The following is a 19,316-nucleotide window of genomic DNA, read 5'->3' as shown; positions in this document are numbered from 1 at the left end:
GGCAGCGCGCAGCCCGGGCACTGGGGTCCTGCCCGGTTAGCCTGCCGGGGGCAGCCGAGACCCGCTGCGGGCGTGGGCCCGGCGGGGGGCGGACAGAGCAGCCGCGTCCTGCCCCCGCGGCCCGTGTCATTCGGCCCCGCCCCGGCCCGTCCGGCCCCGCCCCGCTCCGCTCCCGCCTTGCTCGCTCGCTCGCTCCCTGTCCCGCCCCGCAGGCGCCCGCGGCCCGGCCCCACCGCCCGCCCGAGCCCCGCGCCGCGGCCTGCCAGGCAGCCCCGCTCCCGCTCGCCCGCCCGCCGGCGGCCGCCGCCTGCATGTCTGTGCTGCCCCCCGCCCCGCCGCGCCAGCCCCGCCGCCCCCAGCCCGGCACGGCCCCGGCGCCCCGCATGCAGGTGAGCCCCGTGGGGCGGGCTCCGGCCTGCTGCTGCCGCTGGCCGGGCCGGGGGCAGGCCCTGCTGCCTCGTCTCGGGGCCGCCCCCGGGTGGGAGGCAGGTGCGGCCCGTGGCTCAGGGGAAGGAGGGGCTGGCAGCTAGTGGCTGAGCCCCTGTGGGTCCTCGCCCGCGGGGCAGGGGCAGGCTAGCTGGGCGTGTGGCTGAGCTCAAACTGAAGTCTGTCCTGATCATTTGAGTCCCTGGGATGCCCTCGGCGTGGTTTTGGCGCGGGTGGAGCTTGGGGAGCCTGGAAGAGGTGAGAGGTGGGGTGAGGTGTTGCGGCCGCTGATGGTGTGGCGGGAGGCGGCCACACACTCTGGCACGTCACTTGTGGAGGGGCTTTGTGGCTTGTTCCCCCTTTGCTGTGCCGCAAGTGGGCGGCCTGGTCACTGCGACTTTGCACAGGGGTCTTGGGACTGAGGTTAGCCGCCACTTCCGTGCGAGGTGCGACCTGGGTGTAGATCACACTCGTGGCTGTCACAGTCTTGTGCTTGGTGTGATGAACTGGTTCATCTATGTTTTAAAAGCCTCACGTCAGCCAAGGGCCTGGGTGTTTTGAGAAGGGGGCCATACCTTGGCAGTGGAGATAGTGCATTTTCCTTCTGAGGCTCTTTTCTTGCCATGGTGGTTTGTTTCATGCTAAGCCTCCAAGCTGCCATCCAAAATGTAACCAGTGTTAGTGATTACAGAGATCCTCAGGATGGGGAAACGACCTAATTTCCTTTTAATGTAGTGAGAAGGTGCTCTTTTATGAAGTGTTACAATAGCGGTGGTTCTCAATCTATTTTGCCATAGTGGGCCACACTTGTAGCCTCAATGTGTTGTGTGGGTGCAGCCCACACAACTGACTTCTTGTATAGCCCTTTAAAAAATATTTTGTTTTCAAAACATTGGGCCATAGCAGTGTGCTGAGTGGGCCAGAGGTTGAGAACCACTGGCCTAGAGGCTGGGCCTTGGTACAGACACATAGACAAAAGACAGTGCCTGCCCCCCAAAACTTTGCATTGGCGGTCACTGGCACTCCGGAAGGAAAATGAGATGGAGGGGCGGAAAGGTAATAGAAGCACATTTCTAACCTGGATTAGGGAGGAGGGTGAGGTAAAGTAATAGAAGCATGTTTTGTACCTGGACTTGCCTGTGACAACTGTGACAAGCTACATTAGAAACACAGCATTGTTCTACAAACATTGTGGTTAGATTTGCAGGAAAATCAGATAGCTCCTTTTCAGATTTTTAGGGGAAACGTCTTCCAGGAACAGTAGTGGCATGAAAGAAAGTATGTACGAGGCTCTCAGAAGTATGGCCTAACATGGTAAAGGCTGGCAATGCTTATGGGGTGAGGTGTGTGGTTGGTGCATCAAGGTAGCAGCTCTACTGTGTAAGGGCAGGAGGACAATTTCAAAGGCCCTGAATGTCAGGAAGTTTTATTGATACTATAGAGAAGGAGGAATCTGGTGGACTTGCTCAAATGGATATAGAACGTGAATGAACTGGCAGCTATGAAGATGGTCTTGGCAGCAGGGCTTTGAACTGAGGATGGTAAGTTTACAGTAGGTCAGAGAAAGATTGCAGGAATTGAGACATGATGCAGAGACCTAGATGAGAGGTATTCTTAAGCAGCTTGGAGAGAACACATTTGTGTGTGTGTGTGGGTTGTTCATAGTGGTGACATCTGTACTTGAGCCCTTATTCTTTAAATGCTTATTTAAGTGCTTTACTTGTAAATGAGTGAGTAATCCCATTGATTTAATTGAGACTGTATATGTGCATGAGATTAGCCATGTGCATCAGTGTTATAGGATTGGGATTTGGCATGTACAATTTTACAGGTCCCAGTGTTTTCTGTGCATGGAGTTTTGGTATAGCTTAAAAATAAGATTTATACCCATATAACCTCTGAATAATGCTCTGTGGGGTTTTTTTTTAATTGGGGGATATCATAAAGCTAATCTGAAAAAGTCACTTGTACACCAGAATAAATGTGCCTGTCCAGAGAATCATAATTGCATAATTGCTAAAAACTTTCCTGTGTACCCAAAGCTGGAATAAGAGATTAATGAACTACCTGGCTTCAGCCTCTGCAACTGCTGTTGAAAAATGGGGCAAAAAAAGATAGCATTGTTGGCAAAAAGTACTTTTTAACTAGTAGACTAAGTAAGTCATTCTTCAAAAACATTACAGATCATAATTTGGAGAGCTAAGAAAAATGGATGGTTTGACAAGATATGAAATATAGATGTACTTACGCAATAGTGATTTCACTCTCTCATTCAAAACACATGTTCATGGGGAATTTCTGAACCCACTGTAAATGTGGGTCTTAATATTCAACTGAAAATTATATTGGTCCAGTAATTTTAGTTGTAATTTCATGGGCCAGGAATGTTTTACGAAGAGTAATATAAATGTTGAGAAGTAAGGGTTCATTTACTTGTGGCCTATTCTGTGGTGCACACAAGTGCAGTATTTTGGTCTGACTTCCTGTGCTCAAGTGTTTTTCATTTGAGCAGTGTATTTACTCTTCAGACTGCTTTGTTCTAATAATTATTCAGGGAAAATAGATCTATAGGAAACCTAGTACTGTACATGGACGTTTTAAATCTTTTTCTTATTTTCCTTTGGGAGAACAAGAGTTTTATTTACTTCTGTATTGTGTAGCATTGCTCAGAATAGATCAACAGCGGGTGCTTCTACTTCTGTTATGTTGCTGTTTGCTGCTTCATTGGAGCTGGCTGCTCATGTCCAACAGATGTATGACCTGGAATCTCATGTTCAGTCTTGATTCTTCTGAGCAAAACTGTTAAGCACAGTTACCAGCTCAGGCATGAAATCTACTGCCCAATTTTCTCTTGGGCTGACTGATGATTTAAACCAAAACCAAACAAACAAAAAACCCCCTAATGGTAATTTATTTGCCTGTTGAAGGTAACTGTGTGGGTAGAATTATGCCAGGTTGTACTGACTATGCTTTCTGTTTTTGTTCATAATCAAGTAAATGAATATAACTATAGCCTCCCCACACTTGAGTGACTAATGTTTCCCCCTTGAGTAACCTACTCTCTAGGCTTGAGGAATTTGTAATTCTCTCTCTCTCTCTCTCTCTCTCGTCAGAATTTAATAGAATTATGAAAAACCCATGTATATATGTATGTCTAGATTGTATCTCTGCTTATGCTGTCTCTGTCCTTGAAGGCCTTAACAAATGAAAGTTGAAGTGCAAATACTTTCTCAGCTAGATGAGAACAAGTATAGTGGTTCAGTGAATGCAGTTGTGGCAGTGTGAAACAGTGCAACTTCTGCTTGACTCCTGTTGAGACCTAGAACAGGCCTACGATACAGATTTTTCCTGGCATGGTTCTATCAGTCAGTTGTGAAACAGCTTGGCCCCCAACTGACAAAGCTGTGCCGCTAGAAATCCCCACTATAGATGTAGTTATTTTCAAAACTACTGGGTTTTTTTCTCTGTGTGTGTGTGTGAGATTATTATTTTTGGGTGGGAGGCAGGGAGCGGGGAAATGGGAGGGCTAACAAAGTGCAACTTCCCAATATAGCTCATTCACACAAGGAATGCTTTTCCAGGAGAGTAAAGCACTACTATAGCAGGCACAGACTAACGTGTGCAAAATCGATCTGACTTATTTCAAAGAAGTGTTTTGATTGCATTGCATTTGTGGCTGTCTTTATCCTGACCCTCTTCCACTATAAGGGAAAACTTTGTAGAGTTGACCAGAGCTAAGATTACTCCATTTTACCAGCATAGCTGGATTGGGTATGTGTATAAAAAGACAGTACTCCCTCCCCCAGTAAATGTAGTTATTATGTCTGGATACAGCTGTGTTGACAGAAAAGGGCTTTTTCTGGCTTACACCACCTCCCCCAAATATTAGGTAACTGCCAATGGAAAAACTCCTGCTGTTAGACAGTGTCTCCTGCACTGTATATAACTATTGTAGCAGTGGATCAGCGATGTAGACAGACTCTTTAGATTTTCTGAATTTTTGTTCATTGCTAACAAGTGAAGTAGGTGACAGTTTTAGTTTCTACTTAGTTTCCTTCTTTAAAGTATGAATGTTTGTAGCACTTTCATTTTTAGGTTTTCTTCTATGCTGTTTTTCAAATTTGTTCCATTTCCTTCCCCCCCCCCCCCCAAAAAAAAAACAAACCACACAAAAAAAACCTTTCCTAATTCAGTAACAGATATGGGTAGAGGGGGAGAGGGGTCAGAAATAAACCAGAATTTTCTCTGTGCAATTTCAAGACGTGAGGCAGAAGTAGTTTCTTGGTGAGGGGTGTTCTTTTTTCTTCCAATGTTAATCTTTCAATTTCTTCCAAGTCTCATTTGCACTGTCAAAAGAATGTCTTGTCTTAGGGTTTATTTTTTCTTTAATCAAAAATAGAGCTTTGGAAGAAGAATTGTCATGTTTAAGAAAGCAGGAGAATAGCAGACGTGTATGTATTTGTATGTGCACGCTTAAAGAAAACTTTCTTGAAGGAGTACTCACTTTCATTTTAAGTGAGGCTAACTGTACATGTGTAATTTTTTGCTAGTTTAAAGTTAGAAGTTTCACTGGTTTTAGAGTCTTTCTACTTGTATTTTTGAACAAATACTTAGTATGGGCTAACTAATGTAGAGATTTTACCCTTGTGGATTCCTTTCATGCAGCACCACTGAAAACTTAATTGGCTGTGGGTTTGAAATAGGCTGTGGAGACATGTCTGTGAAAAGTTGCACGCTTAATTTTGGGTGGTAGTAGCTATAAATAGCCGTAAGTTGGCTCTTCATTGGCCGTTTGTTTTGTCTAATGCTAGTTCTTAGGGATGGTATTTGGCATGGGTTGGTGACTTGCACACTCGGAGTAGGTTGAAAATTGGAATGGCAAGGAGACTTAGGAGCCATTTCACTTCCAAACAGGTGGGTGTCTCCTGGGAAGGCTCAAGGCCAGTCTGAGGAATTTTGGGGCAGCCAATACTTGCTTGTTTTGCCATAGAAATAGTTTATTCAGAGTTGACAGTCTGGTGGTACTTCTTTAAAAAAAAAAAAAAAAGAGGCAGGGCTCTGTGTGGGAGAGTAGGAAGAACGAGTGCAGTGTCACGAGGCACGTGTGCAAGGGAACAGAGTTAAAGCTGCACAAGCAATCATGGATCTGCTTTTTCCAAATACGACTGCCTTCACAACCTTACCTTTTTTTTCTTAGAGCAGGTTTTTGGGTTTTTTTTGTTTTTTTTTTTGTTTTTTTTTTTAATTTCTTTTAGGATATTGGCCCCTTGATTCCTCAGCTCTGGAGGGTATTTGTTTTTTACTGGCTGAGCTCTTTCATGAAGAGACATGTCCGCAGTTGCATGAAAGCAGATTCGTACATGTAATGAAACTTTATAGTGTAGTACGTGTTTTAATTAACAGTACGGTAGAGTTAAGATTGCATTCTCAAAACAAGCTCTTCACACTGTAATAATAGCTGTAAGTTTTCTCTCTGCCCCAGTACAATCGCAGCCATGTGATGGTTCCATAATTAGAGTATCTGATTTGTTGACTGTAAGGAAGTGTTTACTCACTGGGAGAGCCTGAAGCGAGAGTCAGTCGAATCTGTGTGATGCAATCTGAGTTGTTGACTTCTCTTGGTGTCTTGATTTATAGACTCACACTGACAAGGCAGCCTATTCCTGCTCCATCCAGAGTAGTAAAGTAGGTAGCAGATCTTCCTATAGGATGGGGAAGTCTTACTCCTCTCTTTCTTTGGCTCAGTTTTGGATTATAAGTAGTTTAATTATTTTGCCCCCAAATATTGCTTGTTGTGTGCAGTTTGAATGTAATTTTCCTACAGGCACAGGTTGTCCACTTGCAAGTGGGTGTGCCACATAAAGTGCATTGAAAGGGATTTTTGTTCCTTTCTACAGCTGGTGGAAGTTGTGTCATGTGGGTATGTGGTGGCCCATGGAAATGCCCTGGATGATCTTCCTTAGAGTAGCCATTGACAAGTAAAAAGCGCCATTGGCTGCTTTAAAAGTTCCTGTGGACTAGATTTCCAAGATGGCTGAAATCAAAGTAGGAGTAGGAGTGGCTTTTGTGGTATGTCTGTACTGCTTCCACAATGCTGTTGAGTGCTGCTGAGAAATATAGCCTGCCCACCTATTCTGCATGGACCAAACTTAGAAATGGCCTTGGGTCCTTTCTGACTGCTGCTCTGAAGCACACCAGAGACTTGGGGCTCAAAGGCAGTGGTGAGGAAGTGGGGAAGAGGGATGGGAGGTCAACTTGGCTTTGCTATTTTATTTCTTGTGCATCTTGAAGTGGGCCCATGCATGTGGGCAGCACTTAGGCGATGGGAAGGCACTGCAGACGTGCCTTGCTTATTCATATGGCTGCACTGCTGCCAAAATGATACCTTTTCTTATGCACCCTTGCATGAACTGTCTGATGGTTCCTGTACCCTTGCACCACCACAGTAATTGATATTCCACTTTCCCTTGGAGAAAATTGGGGGTTATGCTGCCTTCTCCAAAGGTGTTTTTTACATTTCAAGATTTTCTGGAGACTCATTGTAATGGGCAGCTGGCTTAAGCCTTTTTCTAAATTGAGTTCTACCCACTGTACTCCCAGTGTTGAAGATGGGATTAACAAGATGATTCTAATTTTGGGTGTGAGAACCCCTAGCATCTTCCCCCTTTGGGCCAAGGGTCTGCCTTTGCAACACCCTATAGTATCTGCAGAAAATGCCTTGTTAGGGATCCTGAAAGGAGTTGAAATACAAGGATCTGCTTAATCTATTTGGCCTCTACGGGGCAATATTGTCTTGGAAAGGGTATCTTGAGAAGTGTAAGGCCTGCTTCCCTGGCAGGGATTCTGAGAATGCGAGCGAGCCTTATACCAGTTGTTATATTTTCCCAAGGGGATTTGGGCGTGGAGGGACCTAGTGATGAAAAGTTTGGGGAAAGCCTGTTCTAAGGAAATACAGTTCTGTTAAATTACATCTTGCTGTAATTGGAACTAATAAATATGTATGAATAAAGACTTCTGCCCATAGGTGGATTAACATGGGGACCCAGGGGCCCCTGCCAATTAGGGGCCCCCCGGGTGTCTGGGTTCCCTTGGAAAAGGGTGGATTTCCTCTGCACTTCCCAGGCCCTGCTCTTTGCCCCAGGCCAGGCCCATCTGAACTGCCTGCTGTTGCCCTGCTCAGGAGAGGTAGCGCAAGGGTGGTACCAGCCTCAAGGCAGCGGCTCTGGTGGCGGGGGCCAGATGGGGTGGCCTGACCTGGCTCAGTGCAGTTGGCTCCACTGCCAGCCAGGACTGTGTGGAAGGGCACTTACCTCTGCCCCCAGGTCATCCTAGCCTGCAGAGCCGAGCTTTGTCCCCCAGGGCTGCCTTGTCCCCTCCCCCAGCCCAGACTTCCCTAGACTTTCTGTGGCCTCCCAATGTATGGTGGCCACTGCCTGTAGGAGGCTGCAGATCAAGTTGAAGGGCAGAGCTCTGTGGGCAGGTATAGGGTGAACAGCTCCAGCTGCACATGTGCGCCCTGTTTCTTCTAGCTGCAGTAGGCAGAGGAGCAGTGGGTGCCTGGTAGGTAATTTAGTCTTCCCTGACCTCCAGGTCCTGTCTCTTGGTGCCACATGGGGGGAGCTGCAGGCTCTGGGGAGCTGGTCTGCCAAGCAGCTGCCTTTGTCCTCCCTCTTGCCCCTGGGGCATTAGCTCTGGGCCTGAGCTGTCTCCACACGGGACAATGGTAGACTGCAGAATCCAAGTGTGGCCAAGGCGGTTTTCCTGAGCATGCTGTTTGCCCCAGGCCCTGCTCCTAGGAGGCATGGTGGGGAGGGGTTCCCCCAGATTTGTGCACAGGGCAGATGCGGGCTGCTTGCTGTAGGCTTGGGGCTGTCCGCCCTGCTGCCTTTGCTTGCACTGGCTGTGCGCCCCCTGCCTGCCTGGCAGCATTGGGAACAGTAAGTTGTGCCTACTGCTGCTGGGCAGGCAGAAGATATGCAGCAGGCATGGGGTCCTGGGCAAAAGCAGCAGAGCAGAGAGCCCCAAGCCCACAACTAGCAGCCCACTTCTGCCCTCACCTTGCTCAGCTCCAGCTGTGGTGGAGGGAGGAAGCAGGGTGGAGAGGTGAGCATGTGCTACTCCATCCTCAGCCTGGTTGGGTCAACCCAGCCTCCCCTGCAGGGCACGGAGGCCCACCCCATCCTTAGCAGCTGCAGCGGCACCAGGAGGGGAAGGGGCCACTGTCCCTGCTGGGGTGTGGAGGCCCTCCAACTTTCTATTTGCTCAAGGGCCCCAATAAATCTTAACCTGCCACTGCCTTTGCTTTGCTTTTTAGAAGAGTGTGGGGAGGGGAAGAGGCAGGATTCCCAATAGAAGAGCGAGTTTCTGGAATGTCCTTGGGAAAGGAACAGTGGGGCAAGGAGCTCAACTGGACTGAAGATAATGGAGCTTTTATAAATGAGTAAAAGGGATTACATCGGGGTGGGCAGTTGGCTGGAAGGCTGCTTAATGAGTTTTGGTTACCCCCCACAAGGGTAGCCCTGCCCCTTGATAGCCCCCCCCTCTCCCGTCATCTTGTGACAGGAAGTCCTGCCCCTAACCCCTGACCTTTGCCACTGGAAGTCTCTCCTCTTGCCCATGAAGTACTCCTTTGGGGAGGGAGGGTTGCTTGTATATTGTGTGTGGATGGGTAGGGGGAGGGTGTGGGGGGGTTTTGTGGTTGTGGTTGAGGCGGGGGATAGTGTGTGGGATGTGTGCGTGGTTGAGGTGTGGGGAATGGGTATGGTAGAGGTGTATGCATGGATGTGTGTGCGGGGGATGTAGGCGGGGTGTGTGTGGTTGAGGTGTGGGGTGTGTAGATCAGTGTTGGGTGTCTGTAGGTATGGTGGGGGGTTAGGTGTGTGAGGGGGCATGGGTGTGTATGTGGGTGGGTTGGGTATGTACACATGGGGGGCTTCTTCCCCACTACCTGGTTTCCCCTTGCATGCTCTTTGCAATGTGGCTGAGCACAGCCCCTCTGCAGGCAGGGGGAAGGGGATCAGTGCTCCCTGCCTGGCTCTCAGTGCACTGCAAAGATGGGAAAGCAGCTGCTGTGGGCGGGCAGCAAGAGAAACCCCTGGGAGAGGGAGGAGACAAGGAGCTGAGCTCGGTATCACCAGCTCTCTTAGTCTCTGTCCCACACCTGCCCTAGGAGACTAGGAGTATTCAGATGCTACCACTGGGGTTTCTAAGAGAGCTATGTAAAGGATGTTTACAACTAAATAGGAAAAACTTAGAATACCCAAAATAAAAAGAGAGAAGTTAGGAACCTCAGAGCAGGGACTGAACCACCAACAATGAAAATACTGTGACATTTAAAAAAAATTACAAGGTGCTACCTGTGTATATGTGATGAATGGTACAAGACGGTCTGTGTTATCATAGAATAGCGCCTTGGGATTCCAGTCAAGGTTCAGGGCTCTCTTTTGTGTGGGTACTGTGAAAACAAGTAAAGTAGCTAAAAATTGCATTTTTTGTACGTGCACAAGGGAAAGATAAGGTTGCAAGTTTGGCCTTGCCTTTGGTGTTTCCTGTGGGTTTGGTGGGGTTTTAAAATTTTTTGAAAGTGATTAATAGATAGTATTCTATGGTTGCATAGTATTGTTGCTGTTTATATTTAACAGTGTTTGGCTTTCTGTTGGCATTTCACTATTTTGCTTGCTTTGGAGAAGTTGCATCATATTTTCTCTGTCTTCTGGAAGCTGCAGTACATGACTGTAAACAATCTTTTGATTCCTTAGGGAACTGTGTGTGTTTAAATTTAGCTCAGTCTGAATATACATTAGCCTACTTTTGTGTAGTATATACACAGACAACACCAGTTTAGAAATGCTGGTGCGTTGTGGTGTCAGTTGATGAAGATGCTTAGAAAATCTTGGATGAGGGAAGTAAGTGTAATCTAGGAATTCTGTTCCATCTTTCCTTCCTCCCTCTTTCTCCCCTCTTCCAAATAAAAACTGTTTGGAGAAAGGATATCCTTCCTTAGCAAGAAAAAAAGTGGTAGGGAGAAAGGGGAGGAGAGGGTGTTGCTGTTGCAGTGTCTTGAATGCTGCCACAGAGTAAAACAAAATTAGGCATCTTTTTTTGACATTAATTGTTGTTTCTGACGCTACCAGTTTTTTTTTTTTTTAACTGAGTCAGGAATACCACCACTAAAAAAGAAAAAAAAAACCAAACCCCTCTTAAACTTGGTGACTGTGGCATTGATGCCTACACCATCAGATGGGTGGCAAATTGGCTAGATGGTCACACCCAGAGAGTGGTAGTGGATGGGTCATTTTCAACCTGTAGGGATGTGGGCAGTGGAGTCCCCCAGGGCTCAGTCCTGGGGCCTGTACTGTTCAACATCTTTATCAGCGATCTGGATGTGGAATGCATGCTGTCCAAATTCGCTGATGACACCAAGTTGTGGGGAGAGCTGGGCACGCTGTAGGGGAGGAACAGAATCCAGCTAGATCTAGACAGGTTACAGAGGTGGGCGGATGAGACTAGGATGGAATTCAATGCAGACAAGTGCAAGGTGTTGCATCTAGGGAGAAGGAACCAGCAACACACCTGTAGGCTGGGGAACACCCCTCTCGTAAACATGGTGGTAGAAAGGGATCTTGGAGTCATTGTTGACTCCAGGATGAACATGAGCTGCCAATGCGAGGAAGTGGTCAGTAAAGCTAACCGTACCTTGTCATGCATCTACAGATGCATCACAAGCAGGTCCAGGGAGGTGATCCTTCCCCTTTATGCGACCCTGGTCAGGCTGCAGTTGGAGTACTGCATCCAGTTCTGGGTGTTGACTTCAAGAGGCATGTGGCTAGTATTGAAAGGGTCCAGAGGAGGGCTGCTTGCATAGTTAAGGGGCAGCGGGGCAGGCCCTACGAAGAGAGGCTGAAGGGCCTGAACCTATTCAGCTTCCACAAGAGAAGGCTGAGAGGGGATCTGGTGGCTGTTTACAAATTCGTTAGGGAGGACCAGCAAGAATTGGGAGAGGTTGTGTTTCCCTGGGCACCACCTGGGGTTACGAGGAATAATAGCCACTAATTGTTAGAGAGAAGGTTCAGGCTGGACATCAGGAGACCTTACTTTACAGTTAGCTGACAGGCTCTGGGATGGGCTCCCAAGGGAGGTGGTGCTCTCCCTAACCTTGGGGGTCTTCAAGGGGAGGCTGGACAGATATTTGGCTGGGCTGATATGATCCTGGCACCCGTTCCTGCCTGGGGCAGGGGGTCAGACCTGGTGATCTGTTTAGGTCCCTTCTGACCCTAAGCACTATGATTCTATGAAAAAATTCTTCATCCGGCTTCATTTAAAATAGACCCACTTCAAACTATTATGCTGCTGTTGGTCTCATCTAATTAGCTTTGCTGCAGCCACTAATGGCTAGTTTCAGTTGGTTGAACGGAAAGGTGTGTGTTGGGAAGAATACAGAAAGAAGCGTAGTGTACGTGGCATTTGTGAACAGTATATGCAGGAGATTATTCTTTTTGAATCCCTACAAGAACCACCCTGAGCCTTTATGGGTAAGGGTGGCATATAAATAAAAAATAAAGTTTTAGCTTGTGCACAGGGAACAGCTAATAAGACTGGGGAGAAAATGACCCTTTAGTTCTCTGATTTATTTGCTCTGGATGGAGGTGACTGAACATAGGGTACTCTAAGGATCTGTTCCAGGACTTGCTTCCTTCTATGTTTTTTATAAGAGATGTGGAAAAGGGAACATATAGTGATGGGGTGTCAAAGTCCACAGAGAATACAAAGTAATTCTGGATAGTCAAATCCAGGGCTGATGGCGAGATGTTAAAGAAGGATCTTGCAAAACTGAGTGCACAACAAAAGGGTAGATGATAATCAACATCAATATGTGTAAAACGACACATGTGGAGGGGAGAAAAACAATTGTTGCTACACATACACAGTTAAGGGCTCTGAATTGGCTTTTTCCCCACTCTGAAAAGTGTTCATGAAAGCATTATAGTTAATGCCAATTCTCTTGAAAGCAGTGCCTCATTTATGCAGTACTGGCCAAAAAAAGAAGAAAATAACCCATTTCTGGAATCTTTAAAATGGAACTGAAACCAAACAGAAGGCATCATTATACCATTATATAAATCTATAATGTTCCCACATCTTAAATATTGTGTGCATCTCTGCTGTCCCCCATCTCAAAAAGGATATAGTAGAATTAGGAAAACGTACAGAGGAGGGCAAGGAAATATAATCAGGGTTATGGACAACTCCCAGACAAGTAGAGTGTGAAAAATGAGGTCACTTCAGCCATTGCTCTTCCAAGCTGAAAGGAGAATGTGAGAGAGGACTGGAATAGTGTGAAAGTTGAACTTATTCACTGTGTCTCATATTACAAGAAACTAGGTGGTCTCTGATGACATCATCAGGTGGCAGGTTTAAAATAGGTGACAGGAAGTGTTTCTTTACACAACGCCAGGTCTTGTGGAGGCCAAGTTCCACAAATTAATTATGTGGCAGTAGTAGTATAACCTGGTCCACAAAGGGATTGGACACATTTTATGGAGGATAAATCCATCAAGGGCTATTAAACACAATTATGCTGGGATGTAACCTCTGACTTGGAACAGTTGGTAACTAGACAGGTACATCTGATAATAGGCCCCCTCTACACACGTTATTTCTTACCAAAATTTTTAGGGGAAGAGCATACACTACTGGAGCATGACACTACTGGAGACACAATACTGGGTCATATAGACATTTTGGTCTGACCCAATAAAGCAGTCCTTACGTGTGCTTCTTGGGTAGTATTTGCTTACAAATGTCCTTTGTAGCACACCTGTGATTTCCTGAGCTGTGACACTAGGGTAACTAAATCTCAGGGTTGTTCACTTGCCTGCAGAACAAAGGAGAAATATATCCTGGTTCCTTTTTTACATATACATTGGCTGAAAATGTAAAGATTTTTCACTATCTGGGGGAATAAAATGATACTGTAGTTCTAATAAGTTGAAGTGTGCAGTGGCTGGGTTCCTCCCTGTAGTATTGTGCCAGACAGTAACCTTTGCTCTGGTTTATGGCTCCCTGCCTCAATCTTGCTGTGCATTTATATTAAGGAAATACAGGAAACCTATGACACACATAGGAATAAAACCCACATCTGACTAAGAATCCTTCATTCTTATAATAAAGCCATTAATCATTCCTCAAATACTATTGGAAGTTAGAAAATATCTAGATCCTTAAATATAAAAATGCACAATATTTCTACATGAGGCTTAGAGGCAACAAGTTGCATAGGTTGAGTTTCCTATATAGGCTGCAGAATGAGTGGGCTAGTGAAGGTCTGTAGTGTTGGATACTATGTGTGCCTTCTATTTTTAAAGGGTATTCACCAAAGGGGTGGGTGTGAGGGAGACATTGTGCTTTCCATTTGGCTTGTGTGCTAAAGAAGACCTGAAAACTAAATCTGTTTGTTTGGTTCCAAAATACATTAAGTATGTAGACTGATCTCACTAGTGTGATTTTTGCAGCAAACGCTTTTAAAAGACCTGAGAATTGGAGAAATATTTTCATTTGCTGGATTTGGTGAGCTTGACTTCTTTAAAATTAATGAATTTTTAGTGGGGAGGGGAATTGCCATTATTGATAATGCATCCTGCAAAGTTGTACGTCCTTAGTATTTGTAAAATAACTAAGAGGGTTTTTGTTTCTTGTCCCCCAGGGCTCCGTTACCCCCTTTTGTTTTTTCCTGCTCCCTTTTTGATGTTGAGAAATGTCTTTTGGATGGGTTTGAAACCAAAAATGCTTTGGTTTCTTATTCCTTCCTGTGCTTACTTGGCTGCTCTATATCTTCTTTTTTTTTTGAGTGAGTACCCTAGCATGGATATGGCATAATACTGTGAGTGTTTATATAAGCTTCAGTTTGGAGGTTTGTCTATCTGGTTTAGTCCATGGAGCCTGACAAAGGGTGTTTGTACCTGAAAGCTTGCAAAGAAGAATTTTTTCCAACTATTTGAGTTGGTCCAATAAAAGATATCAGATTTACCCAAAGAACCTTGTCTAAAAGTAAAAAGAAGTGTTACAAAATCATTCTTTCAGTGAAGAAACTTGAATGTTAAACTTGGGCAACTATTGTGAGTATCCTGATTTTGTATTTGTTTTAACATGGTCTTCTCTGAAGATATATGGGTTGCATCTTTACTCTGAACCCAGGGCATTTTGTTAAATAGGACCATTCTGTTGAGGCCAACCAGATGAGCCTGGACATCTTTCAGAAATGCTGCAGGACCTTTCTGTTTGGGCTGGCATTTGGCATCCCAGGTAGGCTGACATGATGTTTAGTGGGTTTGTGTTTTGTTTGTTTGGTCTGGTGGCCCTTTTAAGTTGCTTAACTTACTGTAAGCTACCCTGAACCTTTGTTGGGGAAGGCAACATATAAATTACATAAATAAAGGAAATAAATAGGAAATAAATATATATGCAATGCTGTTTGTCACTGCTGCTAGGAGGGCAGATGGATGAGTTCTCCATACATCACAAAGATTTTTGTGCCTTTTAGTTGGTGTAATTGCTTTGATCGCAAGCTAGTTTTTACCTTCTCTGGTGCACTCATGTCCAACAGAAAGCTGTTTGTGAAAACGTGTTTGGTAACAGTCTTTTTCGGGGAGTGTAGTTTGTTCTTATTTACTGGCTTTTCATGCTGCAGGGGAAATAATTTAGTCTAGAAAGTAAGCAGTGATAGCAGTGTTTTTTCTTTATTCAGTAGTACAGTCTGGTGGCATGTATGTAAAGAACAGGAGAACTCCTGTAGCTTCTCTAGTTTTTTTGATTTGAAAGTGACTGGAGCAACTTCTGCTTTTGGGTTTAGTACCTGAATCTCTTGCCTAAAGAAAATTGGATATTTTTTGATGGAAAAGGCCTTGCTGTGACCATCTTGAGATAAGTCTGGTGCTTCCTGGTAGGTTAAGGATTTCTCAAGCCAGCCCAATGTATTTATCTTGTTGTTCTAGTAAAGTGGTCCTCAACCTTTTTAGACTTCAGGCACCCCTTGGAAAATGCGAGCTCTGAGTTTTCACTCAGAGCACAGGGTAGCAGCTGCAGCTCTGACTCTGAGCCCAGGTTGGGATGGGAGCCAGAACTGGAGCAGTTGCCTGCTCCCTGCTACCATCTATTCAAAATCAAGACAGGGTCTTTTTTTGAGCGGTAGGGAGGACTTTGTCTTAGATTCAAGTAAATACGGTATTATTCTGGGCAGTTTACATTACTTACTTATTTACTTTTTAATATTTCTTCTGGGATGGGTGGAGGGAGAACAGAAATCCTTTTTTGCCTTTACACTATAGTTGAAAGGGAACGGAAGCAAAAAGATAACTCCCCAGTGAAGACAAAGCAGGGTGGCAACTTCCTTCTCATGTTAATCTGGAGAACCGTGTAGAAGAAATACAGTTAGTGCTCTTGTTGCCAAAACAGCTAGTTTCGTTCCCCTGGAGGCTTGTTCAATTACCCTCAAGGAAAGAGTCACACATACAGGCTGGGTCCATCTAGGTTTATTGTTTGCAAACAGTTCAACCAAGGAGCAGAGAGCTCAAATCAGGGCCGACGATGAGTCCGGCCTGGAATCACATTTTTATAGCTTACATTCAACAGAGTCTTGACGTACTAGAAGTTTATTGGCTGCAGTACCAGTTCCTAATTGTGACGTCTTATCTTGTAGGCTGTACTTAACTAGTTATTGGTTAATGTGACTTATCAGGGTTAGTACGTGAGCACTCAAAGGTAGAATTGCAGCATGCTCAGAAGAAAAGAGCAATTTCAACAAAGTTAGTTAAACTTTAGTAACTTCTTATCTTAACGTAACCTTAAGGCACTGGACAGAGATGATTTCAAAATGCAAGGCAAGCAGTAAGAACCACAGCTTGGACATTAGACCTCCTGATCTTTACACAAAAGGGTCATAAGATGGTCATAAGACACTTCTATCATATGGTTGTTGCTCAAGCATTACTGCAAAATTATGGGGGCTAACATCTTTTTACTACACTCTGAAAATGCAGCTCTTCTGGAACCCTATTCACCATCTTTTGGAGGACCCCTTGAATGTGCACTGAACTTGGCTCTTATGCAAATGAAAGAGGCATATAAAAAATTGCACATCTTGTTCAGGTCAGATAAATATGAAAGTTTTATGAATGAGTATAATAACTAGCAAGGAACCTGAAAAAATAAGCTGCTGAAATGGTTCTTTTCAGATATCTTCCATTTTTTGTTAAGTGTTCATCTAGGATGATGGTATCTGGCAAGTAAAGAAGAAAATTCTGCTCAGAGTGGAAGTGGTTTAAAGTGATTCTGGAATAACTGCTGTCTAACTATTTCAAATGCTTATGCCTTGGTCTTCATTTCTTTTTGTCCTAACACGTGATTTTTTTTTTCTTTTTTTGCAACTAGCCCTGGAAATGGGAGAGTCAGCACAGGATGAATTATCCATGCAACAGAAATTTCCACTTGTGAATGCCTTTCCTCTAATCACTTTTTGTTTTGGAAAGCTAAGAAAGCAGAGGGAAAATGGGGCCAGACAACTCGCATTCCAGAGTCATCAAGAGGGCCAAGGAAGACCTGGGTTCAGATCATCAGATGGTGTATTCTGACTTAAAGCAGTTGAGGGCCAGCCCTTGGCTTATGTATTGACTCCAAATATATCATGTCCTGCCGTTTTCACTGAAGTCTTTGGACACTGTTTCATGCCTGCACCTTTATTGCTTTCCTTTTCATTCTGCCTGGCTCTTGAGGGGAAGACTGAAGAAGCTGAGATTGTCAGAGAAATACTTAATGAAATTTTGAAGAGGCTTTTTTTTTTCCTCAACTAAATGCTAATAATTTTAACAGCTGCTGTTAAACTAATTGAACTTTTAGCCCTAAGAACTCTCTGAAATATCTTGGATTACAAGGAGACATTATACAGCAGTGTTTTTCTGCTTGGCTACCCAGCCTTTCCAGGTGTATATAGGAACCTTAAGTGATGTGGCCCCCAAAGGAAATAGAGATTTTTTTTCATAGAAATGTCTTGTGTTAGGAGCATCTGATTTTCTTCTTTTTCTTCTTTATGTTTGTACAGTGAATAGATTAGCTTTTCTGTGGTCAGGGAGGTAGCTAGCCACTAATAAACTAATTTATGGTATGGATAGGCTATGGGTATAATTATGGTATGAATAGGCTGTGAGATAGTCAAGTGTAGCTGATGAGTATTTAGGGTTTAAACTAGATGTTAAAAAAAACCCAACCCTTTTTCCCCCTGCATCATTCATGTATCCCTTAAATTCTGGTTCGGCAGTATTGCTCTCCACGTATGTGAAATTTGCTGTGTGTAGTGCATTGTAGGAATGGGGCTTTCAATTGTAAGTACTTTGGGAAAGGGATCACTTGATGTTTATATACAGTGTGTAGCACAAAGTAGACCCTGATACTGATTACTGCATTGGAGCATTACTGCAATAGAAATAATAGGTGCTATAGTTCTCCAATGTCTGGTGGCTTGTGTAACTTTAGATCAACAGCAAATAACTGTGGCCTAAATCCAGCCTGCAAAAAAAAAAAATAAAAAAATAGTGAAGTTATTTAAAATGAAGAAATGATGGAGTAAACAGCTTAATTTAGCAAATGTGGAGGGCACCATGTGGAAACATTTTAAGAAATAGTTAACTTGTTAAAGAAATAAGTATCCAAATGCTCTTGCTAATAACTAATTGAACATTTAGAACAAAGCCTTTAAATAAGCAATGTAGAGGTGTCAGTTTTAAGTTGTGCTTAGCTTGGCCAAAAAAAGTAGTTTTTAACTTTATAATTTGAGATTTTAATTGTGTTGCCTGGTCTGTTTATTGTCTTGATAGGCCAAGAGGAACATTACAGAGCTCATCCTGTGGTCTGGAATTGTTAGCCTTATGTTAAGTCTGATTTGGAGATCAGAAAACCTGCTGTAGGCAGTGGAGTCTGATCTGATTTACTAGAAAAGCATTTTTATGTACTGTTAAAGTGACTGAGTTGACAAGTGGTCCAAGTGGCTGCGATTTTAATTATCAGGGAAACTCCAAAAAATGCTTTTCTTGTAGGTTTTCCTCCCTTCTATGCTCTTCTTTTCCTGTGTTGTATATTCTAGATCTGTGATTCCTGCTTCTTGTCAAGATTGTTTGTAACTTGGCATAGCACATTTTGGTGTTGTGGGTTTTTTTTTTATGCTGTTAGTTGGAATGAATTCTTGGAGCTGTAGATAATGACGGTGTCTTTAAAACTTGTTTTTTACGGAAAAAATGAATTTGAAAAATGGGTATTGTAGGGTATTGCATTGCCTTCATTCTCATAGGGGAAGTATTTTGAGCAGTTGATGAACATGTCTGTGAGCTTAACCTGCATGGTCTAACTCTTTCAATATAAAGAAAGAGTTCAGGTTACCAGACTAGCCATGTTTTCAAACAAGCAGATTCTAAACCAGGGGTGGGCAAATATGGCCTGCCAGGCCATTTTATCTGGCCCAGGGGACCCCTCTAAGATTTAGAAAATTATTACTTGCTCGTGGCTGCCTGTCTAAGCTGGCGAGGTGCTGGCGGCAGGACCCAGCAACGGCAGCAGCAAGGCCTGCCTCTCCCTGCCCCACCAACTGGAAGCTTCTGCCTAGCAGAGGCTTCTGGCCTGGTGACCATGGGGCTGTTCCCCTGTACCCAGGAGTGGAAAATGAGATAAAAACAGGCTGGAGGGGAGGATCACCAGTGCAGCAGGAGCCAGCCTGCTCCAGCCAGCACTACATGGTTCCCAGCTGCATGGCTAGGACCACAGGATGTAGCAGGAGCTAGCTCAGCCTGGCTGGTGCCACACGGTTCCCAGCTTCATGGCCAGGACTGCATGGCACAGCAGGAATCAGC

At 44.6% G+C, this 19,316-nt stretch overlaps 1 protein-coding gene across 2 annotated transcripts in view; it reads left to right on the top strand.

Annotated features, from left to right (window-relative positions):
* Positions 1 to 219: 219 nt before the first annotated feature.
* CNOT6L (CCR4-NOT transcription complex subunit 6 like) overlaps positions 220 to 19,316 on the top strand; it is a 76,400-nt gene continuing 57,303 nt past the window's right edge. The window contains exon 1 of one of the 2 annotated variants that reach the window (XM_019498192.2): positions 220 to 389. The gene's annotated coding sequence lies outside the window, so the exon portion shown is untranslated. Of the gene's footprint in view, positions 390 to 586; positions 685 to 19,316 lie in introns of those variants that run through there. The other variant, XM_019498194.2, reaches the window with a different exon arrangement.

The sequence above is a fragment of the Alligator mississippiensis genome, chromosome 2 (assembly GCF_030867095.1).
Source record: "Alligator mississippiensis isolate rAllMis1 chromosome 2, rAllMis1, whole genome shotgun sequence".
Classification (NCBI taxonomy): Eukaryota; Metazoa; Chordata; order Crocodylia; family Alligatoridae; genus Alligator; species Alligator mississippiensis.
The sequence above is the reverse complement of the archived record's forward strand: the minus strand, read 5'-3'. Positions and strand labels throughout refer to the sequence as shown.